The following is an 18,129-nucleotide window of genomic DNA, read 5'->3' on the forward strand; positions in this document are numbered from 1 at the left end:
TTTAAATATTAAACAAAAAAGTGTTTTTTTAGATTTTTTTAGTATTTAGTTGTGAGATTTATCTTTATGGTTTTCTTTTTAACATTTAGTTTTTGTGTGTGTGTGAGGGGGGTGGGGGGTTAGGTTTTTTTTTTTTTAGGTTTTTGGAGGGTGGGGGTAGGTTTTTTGGGGTTTTTTTTTTGTGAGGTATAGTTTCTTTTTCTTTTTTCTTTTTTTTTTTTTTTTTTGGGGGGGGGGGGGAGGTGTTTAGGTTTTGGATGGTGGTGTAGTGGGTTTAGGTTTTAGTTTGTTGGATACTTGTTACTCTATAATGTCTTTTACACTTCTTATTTTTAGGAGTTTTTGTATAATAACTTAACCCTGTTAAATCCTAAACTTCTAATCCCAATTCTTAAATTTGCAAATCCTAAGATTTGGTCGTAACTTGTGAGTTAATTGTTTAATCTAAAAAAGAATGAAGTAATTTGTTTAATTAAGTTAAAAAGATTAAACTATGTTTGTAATATGTTTATGTTACTTATTTATTTGTCATTTTTATTTGATCCTAATCTGTAATGTAATTTGTTATATCACACAATATAATAAAATATATTTATTAGATATATATAATGTATCAAGATATACTTTTTCTTAATGACTAATTTCTTTAATTTTCTGTCGTCTGTAAGACTTGAACCCAAGATCTTCTCCTTCCTAATCTAGGTGTTTTTAAAAACTTTGCATTTACCCATGGACAATCACTCCATTGGTGTATCAAGATATATACTATTTGGTATTTCAAGCTACCCAAATGTAGGATTCCCTTTATGTACAGTCCACTATTTTTTTCCCTAAAACTAAGGGTGATCGGGGCACCCTTCGGTAACCCCATCGGTGACCCAAAATGCCGATTAGGGGGGGGGGGGGGGGGCTGCCAACACTTAGGTGAGTTAGAGAGAGGGAGTGAAATGGGTGAGGATTCACCGAAGAGTGGGGGAGGAGAGAGGGAGGAGAGAGGATGAGTGGACCAATCAAAACTTTTCTTTTTTTTTAATAAAAACCAAGTCACCTAAGAGGGGAGTGCCGCCATCAATTTAGGGTGTTAGGGGAGTTTAAGAGGGGAGTTGACGTGGCACACGAGGATTGGTTTGGCGTAAGAGAGGGGACTCACCTATTAGGTGAGCACCCCTTACACCCTAATATCAACCATTTAAATCTAAGATCAATAACGTCATGAGTCCCTAGCCATTTATTTTATAATGTTTTGAGTCCAATTTTATTCATTTTATAACGATTTGAGTCCAAAAAATTGGACTCAAAATGTTAAAATTTGGACTCAAATGATTAAAGAAAATGCTTATAGGGACTCAGGTCGTTAAACTTTTTGCTTTTGGACTCAACTAGTTAAAATCACTAAAACACAGGGACTCAAAAAGTAATTTACCCAACATTTTTTTAATAAATATTTGATATGAGGGCTGACAATTGGGTACCTGTTAAGACACGATTAGACCTGTTTGACTGAAAAATCCACACTTTGACTTTTTTAATTTTTAAAATAATTAAAATTACAATGTTAGAATCTATCATTTATTCATCTTTGTACATAAAACATAAAACTGTTTTATAAACATGAGGTAGAAAGTAGTTAAACGAGTCGTAATAATGTTTGAAACTTATGTTGTGCGTGCCGTCAGAAACTTGTTAAACCTGTTAAGACACGATTTGTCAGCCTTATATGAGTTGATCGCAAAAAGATTTAAAAAAAATAACTACTACAAAAACAATTTTTTTAATAAATATATTAAAAACCTATTGTGTGTTATTTTAAAAACTAAAATACTTTACTAAATATTTTTGGAAATAATAACATTTTAGTGAATATTTTTTCCAAACTAACAGTAAAGAAAACTCCCAAAACACGATGGAGATGGATCCCTATGGTTCTGGGAGATTCGTTGTTTATACTTTATGCGACACCCATGGTCAAACATATTGAAAGTTGCTCAAGAACTTCTGCTTCTCAATATTCCTTATTTTGCAGAAAAATAAAGTCCGGCTCAGAATTTTGGTATGACAATAGGTAAATAACAAATATAAAATATATGGCTATTAGAAAAATAATTCAATTTTATATCTATAGAGCAGTAAATACATTTTGAAATAATAAGAATAAAGAAAGCATGATTGTTTATTTCATATGATTTAAAATGCTAATGTTGGGCTAACTCATTTGGTAAAGGCATATTGGTGTAATTGAGTAGGAGCAAGCATTATCGTTCAAAAATAAATATGATTTAAAATGCTTAGAACCTAACTATTTTGAAAGAATACTCGATCGTCTTTGTACTGGTTCATATACCATCTTACGAGTCTATTTCTGATAGTGTTATTCTAAAAAACCATCGAGTTCATAATCTTTTGATAAACCATGTTTAATAATTAAATTTTGCGTTAACAATGCAACTAAGAGTACTTAGACCATCCGGTATGTGACGCATCTCCTGCCGCATGGGCTCAATAACACCCCACACACTGGCCCGAACCTGTTAACGAGGGGCGCCATATGGCGCTATGGGTTGAAGCGCGAGTAGGTTGGCGAGTGCCAACGGTAACTTTTTATATATTTATTGTTTTTTGACCGTTTCGAACAGTAATGTATTAAGAAAAGATTTTTTTCCAAATTCTATCCACATCCTCTATATAATCCTCAATCTTCATCATTTTTTACCACAACTCACCACCATTCACACCACAATTTCAAACATCTCTATCACAATTTTAACCATTTTTATGGCAAACCGCTCAACTGATGGGGAAGACATCGCTCTGGTTACCAGTTGGGTGCATCATGTTGCAGAGCAAGGGCAACCACTTGATCATGCTGCTACTTGGAACGCGATTTTGATGCACTTTCGTCAACAAGTGGGTACAAACAATCGTAACTTGAATCACATTAGTGGGAAGTGAACGATGATGCGAGCAACTTCCGTCATCTTGGGGCCTCGAGAATTTCGCATGCCCATTTTAACAATTAAGGCGTTTGTTTTAAATTTCTATGTGTTGTTTAAAATTAAGTTGGGTTGTAATCGTTTTTATTCAAGTTTAATGAAAACGTTTATTTTTAAATATAGTTTTGATATTTATTTTTTTATATAATGTTTATAGAATAAGAAAAATTAAAAAAAAAATCGAGTAATGATGACAAGGGCTTTATAAAGTTTTATCCCACCACAGACAAGTTAACAATGGAGAAGCGAAAATGAGGAAGTTTTTATGGACCAGATCTAGTGAGCTAAATAAAATTCATTGGGTAGTTTGGATTGGGTAACGAGGCCTAAAAATAAAGGGGGTTTTGGGTATGAGTAATTTAAAAGATGAGAATGAAGCGCATTTAGCAAAATGGGTTTGGAGGTTCAGGGTGGAAAATCAAAGTCTATGGAGGAAAGTCGTGGAAGCCTGCCACTACAAAAGTTGTACTTGGAGCTTTCTTCCTTTTAACGTTGCTATTACAGGTTGTTGAAATAAAATTGCTAAAACAGAAATGAAATTGAAAATAAATAGGAAATGTTTACAAAACTTTATCACATGTAAGGTGGGGAATGGGAGTGATATAAGATTCTGGATCGATGTTTGGTTGGGAAATCAAGCGCTCAAGGATAGGTGGCCACATCTCTTCAGTTCTGAGATGGAAAATCATGTATAGTGGCAGGGAGGATTGAACGTTCCTGGCAATGACAAAGAGATATGGAAACCGAGATAGGGATATGGGAATGGCAGGATTGTCAGAACGCTTTGATGGAGGTGAGTATGTCATCTGAAATGGATTTGTGGAAGTGGTTGGCTAAGGAATCGGGTATTTTCTCGGTTAAATCTATTAAAAAGTCTTAAGGAAAAAGAAAGGGGAGAAGGCTCGGATTTAGCTTTCAAGTGGTGTAAATGGGTTCCTTTAAAATGCAATAATATGCCATGGAGGGCTTATCTCAACATACTAGCCACCCTGATGAATTTAAAGATAAGGAATGTGAACATTCCGTCGGTCACGTGTTTATTTTGTGAAGATTATGAGGAAATTGCGGAGCATCTTTTTACTGCGTGCATCTTCACGAATCGGATATGGAAGGCATTAACATGTGGTGCAATATCCCTCCGATCTCCGTGTTTTCGGTCAAGGGTATTATGGAAGCATATAAATTTTTACGGATAGGGAAGAAGGCGAAGAAGAATATTCATGGTCTTATCCTGATCACATTGTGGTGCATTTGAAAAGGGAGAAACGAGGCTACCTTTCAAAATAAAAATTGCAGGCCACAAGATGTTTTAGGAGAAGTCAAGTTTAAAGGTTTCGTCTGGTTGAAAAATAGGTATTCCTTTAGTTCTATGCGGTGGGAGGATTGGTTATATATACCCTTTGTATATGTTGTAATTTTAGCCTTTTGTCCGTTTGGGTCGAGGGCTTTGTATTGTTTCGCCATTGAAGAGAAAATAAGAATGGATAAATGATGATTGAAATAATTGGGGGAAAAAAGTCTTGACCTTTTGAGATCAACTTCCCATTTATACTGATTATTTCCACGTTTCAAAATTCAAAAATGGAGCCCAAAAGGACGTGTGGCGATTCAGGTCATAATGAACAAGTCACTTGATGTGACAACCGACGCTGCCAAACGCCCCTTCGGGTACCAGGCATCTAGAAACTTGGGTTTCTTTACTTGTTTATTTATTTACTCATGTATTTGTTTATTGGCGTATTGTTAGTGGTTTTTCACTTTTTTAAGTCCGACCCCATGCAAATACCCCATAGAATCGGACTGGGGGGACATGTGGAGGAATGACCCGGCCCGGTCATTCTGGGTCGAATATTAATCACTAAATAAATGGAAATAAATAAATATAGAGGAGATTTCCATGCAAATCTACGTAAGATATAATCTCCGAGGAAATAGGAAAGTCGCCTAACTAACTTCCTGATCTAAGGGGAAACCCTAAATTCACCCATAACTATATATAGATATGTCGTCATAAAGGTAAGACATTCTGTTCTCTCGTATCACATTATTTTTTACTCCCACAAATGAGTTCTTATTCTCACGCCGGATGGTGGTTACAAGAATAACCTCATTCCTGTAACGACTAACGAGTCTTAACGGTGTTCTGTTTTGTAGATCGGAGATCGGGTCACTCTTTATCGGATCAACCAGTTAAGGGATGTGTTTCAGGTGACATACTTACAATATATATATATATATATATATATATATATATATATATATTTATATATATATATATAAATGGGATCAGGAGAAAACGCTCAGAAGTGTGAGAACGGTGAGAATGCATCCTGGCCCAACACGTGTCCCGCGGCATAGAGAAGGGTGGTGGGGCTTTTTTGTCTTTTCATTATTCTTTTTATTTCCCAACGCGGTATAATATTTTATGGCATCCAAGTTTTTTTTGGCGTTAATTGTATTTTTTAAACTTTTTAGCATTGAATTATTTTTTTTGTGTCACATATATAATTTTTTGGCGTTATAGCGTTTTCTGGTTAATTTTTTTGGCGTTTATGGCGTTTTGTATAATAATTCACTACGAGTCACTATTATTTGCATAAGATTACAATAAGACCGATTTTTTTGGCGTTTAGTGAATTTTTTGGCGTTTAATACCATTTACAAAGTGTTTTGCCAGCAGCTGTTCTCTCAGTTTTCATACTTCTAGCGTTTTGGTGTTTGTAGTTTTTGGCGTTTTATATAATAATGTATTTTATTTATAGAGAATTAGATAACAAATCAACATATAACTTGATATCAAAACAATATAAAATGAAAACAAAAATAATAAAAAATGGTAATCTAATTTCTCTCCCGAATCTTCACTGTCATCAGCCTCTATCTTCTTGAATTTGTTTTGGCGTTTTGAACCTTTTTTGAATACTTTAGCTAGATGCAAACTTTCCTACATAAACCACGTCTTTTTCAGAAGAAGCAGCTTAGTGGCATCCTGTTTTTTGGTTTGATATTCTTGTTTGGTGGCATGTCATTGAAGATCAACTCTTGCTTGATGCTATTTGTAATAATGGAGTCCAAAATAGCATTTTACAGTTGTGTTGAACCCTTTCTTCCATGCCTATAATCATCAAGAACAAAGCTCATATGGTGGTATATCACTGTCATCAGTCTCTTTTTCTTGAATATTTGTCCATCTCATCCAGCAAAATATCATTGAGTTAACCTCCTCAGAAAAAAGATCTATTTCAGTGAAAGCTTTGACATCTGAGGCGTTTTAAAGGGAGTGGTTTCTAGAGGATATGGCGTTTTTGTGTTTCTCTGGGTGTGATTAATTTTATTGTGTATAGACCCATCTCTTATAGGAGTTTTTTGGCGCGTAGTTTAGGCGGGACTTTTTATTGTAATAAATGATAGTAATAAAGTAACTGTCTTTTCAGTTACTGTTTTTTGTATTTACTGTGTTGATCAACTTTTATCAGTTTTATAGGTTATAGACGTCCCATCTTCTAAGTTTGGCATTTTTTTAAAAGGCCTTATACAGACCAACATGACAAAATACAATAACGGAGTAAATAAAATATTAAGCAGGAAAAATATTTTTTGTTATTTTTGGCGTTTTATTAGGGTTAACCATTTTTAGTATTATTTTGGCGTTTTGCTAATAAAGATAGAAATATATCATTTAATTATCTTAAAAAAAGATTACATAGAAGAAAAAAACTAAGAAAAAAAATTAAAATCCTTCGTCGGAATGTACTTTATCTGAATAGTATCCATCACTTGTGTTATCTTCTTCCTCCTCGGAGTCTTCATCTTGATCTTCATCCATGTCATCACATTCACCTTCATCAGCTTCTTGTTCCTGAAGATTCTGAAGCCTCCACCTGAACATGTCTTGCATTAACTCCAATTTTGAGTCTATTTATGTGTTGGTACAAGTGGCGTGATGCAATTCTTCCATGAAACCCAAGGGCGTTTTCATAAATAACATCAATATTATTAGGTGGGACGCGCTTCATTAAGGGTAAAAGGGTCTTTTGACTACTCCAAACAAAACGCCATCTCATGAAAATAAAACGCCAAACAAAAATCACACACCATTCTAACTAAAAACGCCAATAGATATAAAACGCCAAACTTAATTATAATAAAATCTCGCCTAAAAAAACCGCCAAAAAAAATCCTATATATACAACAACTCAGACCTTCAATTAAAAACACACACAAAAACCCCAACCGCCATATTTAATATATACCATTCGTCTGATAAACGCCAGAAAACCCAAACATCAAATATCTTCTAACCCAAAACGTTTATTAGAAATTCAGTTTGGATGTCTGTAAGCTTTCGCTCAATGTAATGGACAAAATCATTAAGTAAAGATATTGTCCATTTTATTAAGTAAAATCTTATTGACTTATCCTCAACTTCCATCCAATTTATAACGCCAAAACATACAAAAACGTTACTGAGGTTTGTTGTCAATAAAGTTTAGCTGTATGGGGTGGACAACATTGTCAGTTATCTTTCTTACCTGAGGATTAACAATGTTGTCCATCACCATACAACAACACTTTATTGATTTTAGCATGATCAAATTTATAGTTTTAATATGGTTTATTTAGTGGCGTTCTTTTTCTCGGTAAAACGCCAAAAAAGATAACATTTTGGCTGAAAGGGTGTAAACTCAATAACATTTTGTTGCATGAGATGGACAAATATTATAGAAAAAGAGGCTGATTTCAGACTTTGTGCTTCGAAACAGCGACAAAAAAACTACTTCAAAAAACAAAAATAAAAAATAAATCATACGAAAGTCGAATGTCGCACCCCGATTTCCACGTGTCTCACCGGTGGGCCCGGTGGGGGATTACCGTGACGTAGTTGGCAACAATATAGTCAAACCACACAATATATGAATGCACAGCGGAAGCATAAAGATAATTATATTTCAACCATTGTTTGTAATATCAAATGTATTACGTATAGTCGAAAGGTATCCACAGGGGATCAAATAAAAATATAAGTATTGTTCAACAGACGTAGGCATCTTAAGCTTGCGAGACTCTTTATGATGCTAAGGAGAAATATCCAGCCAATTACGCATAGTACCTGCATTTAGTCTTTTTGGGAAAATACGTCAGTTTACACTGGTAAATACATTCAACCGACACTTTTGTAAAAATGTTTATTAAAAATTGATTTAAATGCACAAGGCACAAACTCTTTTATAACTTGGGAGAATTATTTAAATATATAATCTTGTGAATGAATTACATGTTCCTTATGCGTTCAGTATCCCGGATCAAGTCCGGGTTAAAGATCAATAGACACACCATATCGACTATTTATGCACTGACGAGTGTACGCCTACACTCCGCGCTTAGGTCGTGGCCATTTCGTAAAATGATGTCAGGGATATCCGGGACATGGTCATTAACCCCCCAAAGGCTTTTAAGTAACAAGACTGTTTAAACGAGCCGATCAAATTTATTCAATTACCCACTCAACGGTGGAGAATTTGATGCCCGATCAAGCGGTATGCTATATACCGTAACCTAAGCCCGTATAACGGAAAATAAGTTAAAAGTATTTACCTTTGCAAGTATAAATCCTTAATCGAAATAAATTGCAGATAGCTTTTACTGGTCTCCTATTCTGGAACGGAGGTTTAAAATAACCTATTAGAATCCTAACGGGTCTTTAATTTAGCCGTAGCTTAGACCGGCCAGTTTCAAAGTATAGTTACGGTTTAATCGCGTGAAAAGCGAAAACCGTGAATGGAATGTGATTTGGACCCAACAAGTTTGAAGACTTGTTTTATATGGGTTTAATAACCACACTCTGGATTTTGAGGTCAAAACAATTTGGTTTGACCCGTTTCGGCTAGTTTATGTAAACTAGTTACAAAAGCCGAACCGTGCGCGCAAAAGGCGTAACGGGTAACCGTAAGAGTCCTACACTGGTTTCCTAAGTCAATATGCTTTAAAGAGTAGGATACCTTCCATAATGCCCGTAACGAGTTTAAATCAATTTTATGCCCCGAAGGGGTATTTCGGTCTTTTTAAAGATTATAAAAGAGGTTTCTGAGTTCTACAGGAAATCTGAGTTTCCCGAACAGTTTATAAAGTCCAAAATACTTTATTTAATATTTAAAATCAGTAGCAACTGGAATCGGGTCAAAAGACCTTGTAGAACTCAAGTTATGGCCGAAAAGGGTATATTCGGTATTTACCGAACCGTTGCCATAACCGCAGGTTATGAGCAGGTTAAAAATAATTAAAAATCTAAAAAAATCCCAAAATATTATTTTACATCAGTGTGTAAAAGGTTTGGTGTCGAAATCTGAGTTTAGATAGGCGTTATGCTAATTGCGCTATTAAATTACTAAAGTTTCCGTAATTTGCGCTATTTAGCATAACTCCTATTCTGGACCTCGGATTGACGTGAAATTTTTGGGACATGCTTAGAAATCAGTAACTAAGGTTATGGTTCTTTCACATGTCCGAAATTCTCACTTTTAAATTAAAAAGGGCGTTACGGTCAACTTTTAAGCATTTAACGGAAATGTGTAAAAGACTCGGACAAACAACGAACCGGTCACAGAGGGTTATACCATCATGTAACCTGGTCCTAAGAGAGTCCTAAGGCATATCTAAATCATACTTTAACGGGTCAGAACTGAAGTCAATGCAAAAGTCAAAGCTTTGCGACTTTCGGCTCCGAACCGGGTCAAAACAATAAATGGTCGGATCAAACAAGCTTAGACTAGTTAATATACTTATTATCATGTTTTATGAGTGTTTAAACAGGTTACACACCATCTACATTACTGATTATGCATTAAATCGCAAAATAGCATTTCTGTTGACTTTTTCTAAGCACGTTTGACTCGACATTCGGACTAGCTAGAGTGGGAATCAGAGGGTGCCCTTTTAGGGGTTTAAAGCCCACATGATTACCAACATATAACTACCTTTGATTCGACAAACCACTGGACCATTTGTGATTTATCGCAAAGTCAATCGTTAATTACGACGGATTGACTTTTAAGCTAAACTATGCATAAACTAAGCCACAAAAGGGTAGGCATACTTACAGAAGCTTGGTGCATGACTAGGGATGATAGAAGAATGCTTTAGAGCTCCAGAGATGAACTAGAATGCAGGTTTGAGGTGTGTTGAACATTGGTGCAATGCGTTGGCTTTTATAGCGAATTTCCATGCTCAAGATCATTACAACTCACTCTACAATGGTTCATGGATGATCAACAGGTGTCCTATAGTGCTAGGGGACATGTAGAGGGCGCCCATGCTTCAATTAATGCACACAAGATCGTTCACAAGCTCAAACATTGAATCTGTCCAAGAATTCTGCATCTGGGACTCGTACGCGGCCCGCATTAGGATTCAGGCCACTTGGACGCGGGCCGCCTGAATCCATAAGTCAGTAAAAGAATCTTCAACTGGCGCGTGGCCCGCATTAGCTCAACCATTTCCTTAACACGGCCCGCTTGAGGGTTGATTTCTAAGATTTTCAAATCTTTTGTAATGATTAACCTGACCTTTCGGTTTCGAAGGGGTAACTTTGCGATTTGGCCCTCGATTATTTACAATTAAGGGCCTCGTGACTTTTACTCGCATTGTTAAGTCCCCGGTTAGTTTAATTACTATCCGAAAAGCCTTAACTTTTATTGTTGACGCTTTTAACCCCTTGTATACGAATTTGATCATAACTTTCTCATTTTAAAACGGAACTTCGCAAAATTTATATCGTATATTCTAGTGAGCGTATTTTACTGTTACAAAGCCTCGAGTTCGCCAAAGGGTCACTCAGAGGTATAAATTAAACATGTTGACACAATTAACCCCTGTAGCTTGTAATCTCTCACTTTCTCCCGCGTTTCGCTCCGTACGATCCATGATTCATTCGTTTGAAGGTACGAGCATCATTTAGGGTTACTATACAGTATATTTACCCCTCGTTGACATTTTTAATCCTCGAATTTACATACTTCATGGTTTGTCAACTTTAGTCCTTTATTTAATATTTAATGCCACGTGTAAACTCTTGACACGTGTCAACACATTATTGGACACAAAATTTCGAGGTGTTACATCCTCACCCCCTTAAAATAAATCTCGACCCGAGATTTACTGAAATAAATAAGGGTATTTTTCTTTCATCGTGGATTCAACCTCCCACGTGAATTCGGGACCTCTACGGGCATCCCACTTGACCTTTACTATAGGTACATGCTTCCTTCGAAGCTTCTTTACCTGTCGATCTTCAATCGACAAAGGTTTTTCCACAAATTTTAAGCTCTCATCTATATGCACATCTGTATGTGGTATTACCAGTGATTCATCAGCAAAGCACTTCTTTAGATTGCAGATGTGGAACACATTGTGAATTCCATTGAGCTCCTCTGGTAAGTTTAACTTGTAGGCAACTGACCCGACACGTTCGATAACCTCGAAAGGTCCTATGTATCTCGGGCTTAGTTTGCCTTTCTTACCGAAACGCATCACCCCCTTCCAGGGTGATACTTTAAGTAACACTTTTTCACCTACTTCGAAGTGAAAATCTTTACGCTTTGGATCTGCGTAACTTTTTTGCCTATCTCGGGCAACTTTGAGACGGTCTCGAATCTGGACAATCTTGTCCGTCGTCTCGAAGACTATCTCTAGTCCTGATAATTGGACATCTCCAACTTACGCCCAACAAACAGGCGATCTACACTTTCTACCGTATAATGCCTCGAAGGGCGCAGCCTTAATGCTGGTGTAGTGGCTATTGTTGTAGGAGAATTCAATTAGTGGTAGGTTCTTATCCCAACTACCACCCAAATCGATAGCACATGCACGTAGCATGTCTTCCAACGTCTGAATAGTACGCTCACTCTGACCGTCTGTCTGAGGATGGTAAGCCGTACTAAAATTCAAACGTGTGCCCAAAGATTGCTGGAAGCTTTTCCAGAAACGAGACGTGTATCTAGTATCTCTGTCAGAGATAATAGACACAGGTATGCCATGTAATGCTACAATCTTATCAACGTATAGCTAGGCTAACATGTCGGAGCTATAAGTCTCCTTGATGGGTAAGAAATGTGCTGACTTAGTCAGTCTATCAACTATAACCCATATTGTATCATTTCCTTTCCTCGTCTTCGGTAACTTGGTAATAAAATCCATAGTTACACATTCCCACTTCTATTCGGGAAGTTCAGGCTGTTGTAGCAAGCCAGACGGCTTTTGATGCGCAGCTTTGACTTGCGCACAAGTCAAGCATTTGGCTACATAGGCGGCTACAGACTTTTTCAAGCCTATCCACCAATAATTTGCCTTTAGATCCTGATACATCTTATCAGCTCCCGGGTGAACAGAATATTTGGAACTATGGGCTTCCTGGAGGATAACATCTCGTAGTCCTCCATAAATTGGAACCCATATTCGTCCATTTAATCGTAAAATTCCGTCCTTGCTAAGAGTTAACTGCTCCTCAGTTACTCCTAGGTTTTCTTTAGGATAGTTAGCTTCCAACACAGCTTCTCTCTGTGCAGCTAACAACCTTTCAATCAAATTATTCTTTACTTCAATGCTCTTGGCATTGATTCGGATGGGTTTCACCCTTTCCTTTCTACTCAGGGCATCAGCGACTACATTCGCCTTGCCGGGATGATATCTGATTTCACAATCATAATCATTTAAAGTCTCCATCCAACGGCGCTGCCTCATGTTTAATTCCTTCTGATTAAACAGATGTTGAAGGCTCTTATGATCAGAATAGATCACAAACTTGATACCATACAGATAATGCCTCCACAGTTTTAGTGCGAACACAACGGCACCCAGCTCCAAGTCATGGGTGGTGTAATTCTTTTCATGCACCTTTAATTGTCTTGAAGCATAGGCAATTACCTTGCCTTTCTGCATAAGTACGCATCCCATGCCAGTGTGTGATGCGTCGCAGTAAACTACGAACTCTTCGGTACCTTCAGGCAATGTCAGTACAGGAGTGTTGCTCAACTTTTGCTTCAGAATATCAAAGGACTCTTGCTGCTTAGGGCCCCAAACGAACTTTACTTTCTTCTTGGTCAAGGAAGTTAAGGGCGCATCAATCCTTGAAAAATTTTCAATGAAACGCCTGTAATATCCTGCTAACCCCAGGAAACTACGAATCTCTGTAGGCGTCTTTGGCTCTTGCCAATTCATGACAGCTTCTACTTTAGCGGGATCCACTTGGACACCACGCTCGCTGACAACGTGTCCTAGGAATTGGACTTCTCGAAGCCAGAATTCGCACTTAGAGAATTTGGCATAGAGTTTCTCATGATGCAGGAGTTTGAGAATACAGCGAAGGTGTTTCTCATGGTCTGCTTGGTTCTTAGAGTAGATAAGAATATCGTCGATGAAAACGATGACGAATTTGTCTAAGTACGGCTTGCAAACGCGATTCATGAGATCCATGAACGCAGCCGGCGCATTAGTGAGCCCAAAAGGCATCACTAGGAACTCATAGTGACCATAACGAGTCCTAAATGCGGTTTTATGTACGTCTTCATCTCTGACCTTTAGTTGATGGTAGCCTGACCTTAAGTCAATCTTCGAGAAATAACTTGCCCCTTGTAACTAATCGAACAAATCATCGATCCTCGGCAAGGGATATCTATTCTTTATCGTGACTTTGTTAAGCTCGCGATAATCGATGCACAGACGCATTGATCTGTCCTTCTTCTTGACAAACAGGACAGGTGCTCCCCAAGGAGACGAACTAGGTTTGATGAAACCTTTAGCTAGCAGTTCATCCAATTGGGTCCTCAACTCCTTCATTTCGGTTGGTGCTAACCTGTACGGCGCTCTAGCAACAGGTGCTGCTCCAGGGATGATATCAATCCTGAATTCCACTTGCCTATCTGGTGGCAAACCAGGTAGATCTTCAGGGAAAACTTCTGGATATTCCGAAATGACGGGAATGTCTTCTATCTTCGGTTTTGGCTCTTCAATAATCACTTGTGCCATGTAGATGACACAACCCTTCTTTAAACATTTTGAAGCCTTGAGCATAGTCACTTGCTCAGGCAATCCATACTAGGTATCTCCCCGAATGGTAAGCGATTCACCAGACGGAGTCTTTATCACCACTTGCTTTCTGTTGCAGATGATTTGGGCCTGGTTGTGAGATAACCAGTCCATACCCAATACTATGTCAAAACCGGCCAATTTAAAGGGAAGTAGAGATAGAGGAAAAGAGTGGTTCTTAATGGATATCACACATCCATCTAACACAGTGGAGACGGTTTCTATGGTGCCATCTGCTAGCTCTACCTCATAATTCACATTTAAGGTTTTGACAGGCATATTCAGCAATTTGCAAGATTTATGATCTACGAAAGACTTATCAGCGCCCGAATCAAAAAGTACTCTTGCAAAGATATCATTTACGAGGAAAGTACCTGTGATCACGTTATCGTCTAGCACTGCTTCTTTCGCATCCATCCTGAAGACTCTTGCATTGGTCTTCTTGGCCTCTTCAGGCTTCTTGGCATTTTTAGGGCAGTTGGTTCTAATGTGCCCCTTCTCGTTGCAACTGTAGCAAGTTGCATCCTTTATCTTCTTGCAATCCAAGGTCTTGTGGTCCTTGGACTTGCATAACCCGCAAGCAAATGACTTCGACTGAGTCTGCGAGTTCGATTCGAGTCCACACTTTCCAAAGTAATGTCTCTTGCAATTCTTGCACTTGGGCTTCTCACCAGATTGTTGCCCATCCTTCCTTGACTCAGACCCTCTCTTGTTATCACCGTTTCCACGGTGCTTCTTATTCGACCTTCGTGAACTGTCATCTTCACGCTTTCTCTTCTCAGCCTCTTTGTTCCTCGGCGATCTTTGTCTGACCGCATCCAGAGTAAGGGACAAAGATATGTCGGCTACAGATCTAAAGGTCGCTGGCCGAGAGGCCTTTACGCTTGCCTTTATTTCGGGGGCTAAACCACCGATAAAACAAGCTATTCTCTTTGGCTCCGGGGTTACCAGATACGGAACCAACCGGGACATCGTGTTGAAGCTCGTGAGGTAAGCTTGACAGTCAAGGTCCGTCATAACCAACGATAGGAAGTCGGACTCGATCTTTTCAACCTTATGTTGAGGGCAGTAATTCTCCTTGATGAGAGAAATGAATTCCTCCCATGTCATGCTGTATAAAACAGCCTTCCCCGATGCCTGAACCAGGGATCTCCACCAAGCCAGGGCCTCGCCCTTGAATGATTGTGAAACAAACTTCACCACATCTTTCTCTGCGCAACCACTGATGTCCACCACGGTGTCCATCTCGTCTAACCACGTCATGCAATCTACCGCGCCTTTCTCCCCAGTGAAGTCTCGGGGTTTGCATGATACGAAATACTTGTAGGTGCAACCCCTGGCGCGAGATGCATCAGTAAACACTTTCTCTTTAGGACGAACACTGTTTTCATTAGATGAGTGGTTATCATCGCCCTTTTTAGGCTTAGACGGGGGTTTGCTGTGAGATTTTGAGTGGGTTTTTGGCTTTGAGTGTGGTTTAAATATGGTTCTGCTCCGGGACTCAGTGTACTCTTCGTACTGTCGATCCAGGGCTGCCTTAACAGCACCGTCGACAAGAGCTTTCAATTCCGCGCCCGTCAAATGAATTTGGGCATTATCATTTTCATCTTCTTTCGGGTGACTATTCACTTCATTTGGATCAGCCATTGTAACTTGAATCTGCTACAGAAGATAACGAAAAAGTTTTATTTAGGAGTTTATTATGGAATTGTCTTTTATGGCAATTCATTAACCATGGTAACAGAGACCATATCTGGTTAATTTGTTACTCACTTTTATTTAGGATTTGAACATAGCTTATCCTAATTATAACAATAATGTTAGTGGCACAAAAGCCTAGTCACAAGGACGTTTTATATAATATTAGCCGGGATTACAGAGAATCAAGGCATGAAGGTTTGAACCGTAGTCCTTTTACCTTTTCTGACAGGGAGTCATAGACTACAACTGCCTTTTGTCTTATATGACAATAACTATGGCCCGTAGGCACTACACCACTAATGGATGTTTTGTAAGTTTGGCCTGTAGGCACTACATCACTAATGGATGTTTAACAAGTTTGGCCCGTAGGCACTACATCACTAATGGATGTTTAATAAGTTTGGCCCGTAGACACTACATCACTAATGGATGTTTAATAAATGATCATCTTTATTGACGATTTAACCCATGATTTATAAATCATTAATTTGGGCTTTGGAATCCTTAAAAGGATTCTTATATAAGAATGACGCGTGCGATTTTAACGAATCACATCTGCCAAGAATGTTAACATGTTTACAGAGGTTAACTGGGAATCTGAATCTTTTAGTCAGGTCTTACCATCTTGGTCGGGTCTTATAAAGACACCTGACTAGGTTTCACTCTGAAGATTCTTTATTTAGGCTGATTTAAATTTAAAAGGAATGATTTTTGATTTATTTCATATATAATAACAAAATGAAATTCATAACATAACATTCCATTACTTATAGTAATGATTACACGCTGCCCTAAACGGGACTTTTAAATAAGTAAATACCTACGCAGAGGTTTATAGAAAAACATGTCCACGCAGGGACCCAATACATAGATAGATGTCCACACAGGGACCAAAAGATAAGCCCACACAGGGACTGAAATGCAATTGTCCACGTAGGGACTAAACACGATAAATGTCCACGCAGGGACTAAATTGTACTAGTAAATACAACAATACATAAGGAGACTAATGATCTCGTTTCTTCCTCCCTTTTAGTAGGTTTGCTAGGCCCTTGAGAAATCCACGATTACTCTTACGTTCTTGTTCGAAGTCTCGTTCCACACGGTTTAAATGGTGTAGGATTTCTTCTTGCTCCGGTGGAGAAAAACGTGGCTGCTGCGACGGTTGCTGAACCGGAGGTCTATGAGGTATTGGATACCGATGAGCTGAGTAATCTGGTCTCCAAGAGGTTCCATGGAGGGCATTGTAATTAGCCGCTACCACGTATGGATCGGCATCATATTTATAGTTGTAGTGCGTGTGAGTCGGCTGCTCAAACGGATTGTACGCGGTGGAACCGCCGTACGCTGGTATAGGGTTATCATAGCCGAAAGGTGGCGGAGGTGGTGCAACTGGTGCAGAATTCACCTCTGCAGGGTGACCAGAAGGTTCCCCTAATTGTGGTTCTTCTTCAGGCACTGAAGGAAAGTGACTCGCGCTCAAGTGGCGAGGGGTGCTGAAATGGAATTCCCCTCCTTGGGTGGACATCCGTGCGCCTGATCTTCTACGCCTTGGCGGATCTGGTATTACTGGTTGAACCGGTGGCGGTGGTGGTGGCGTAACTGCCACGAACCGCGAATCCTCGGAAGGATCCTGTTGTTGCTGTTGGTCGTGAGGCGAGAAATGATGTGAAGGTGTGAAGTACCAATTACATTGGTCAAACCTTGCCTGGTAACTATCGGGCCTTGATAGGGCGTTCCATGGAAGGATGACCCATCAGAGATCTCGATTGGGTGATTGGGAGTACCTCTTGCAGGCTCGACGGGATCTGTATCCTCGTCCATATCCACTGCATTATCTTCAGAAAAGTGATCCTCTGGTCCCAAATGGTTATACCCTATTGGCTCTTGGACATAATCCCCCGAGTTAAACTGTCCTACGAAGAAAGGTGAAGGATCGCCATAAGAACGGTGCGAAGCAGATCGCTGGAGCGGTATAAACGATGGTTGAGGGTTATTGGGTTCATTTTCTGAGTTTGGACCAAAAGAATGACGGTATGAGGGTGTCGAACTGTGCGAGGTGGAATGTCTCGCAGGTTCAAAAAGGTTCCTTCTTCGTCTCTGTGGTTCCTCACTTCTTGTGCTGGAAGGAGCTCGCATGTTCGAAGGTCCAGCCTCGTGATCGTTGTGAGTAATGATCGTCCCTTTGCCTCTTCCTCCTCTTCCTCGTCTAATTGCAGGTGGCATATTTCCTGCTTTCAAAACTTTAAATAACAATAAACAATAAAAAGACAAACTGGAATAACAATTCGAATTTGTCCTATGTTCTTGTCTAGACTCAAGTATGTGCAATTGTGTAACTGAGATTAAACACAAAGGC

Source organism: Helianthus annuus, chromosome 15 (assembly GCF_002127325.2).
Source record: "Helianthus annuus cultivar XRQ/B chromosome 15, HanXRQr2.0-SUNRISE, whole genome shotgun sequence".
In the NCBI taxonomy this organism is placed as follows: Eukaryota; Viridiplantae; Streptophyta; class Magnoliopsida; order Asterales; family Asteraceae; genus Helianthus; species Helianthus annuus.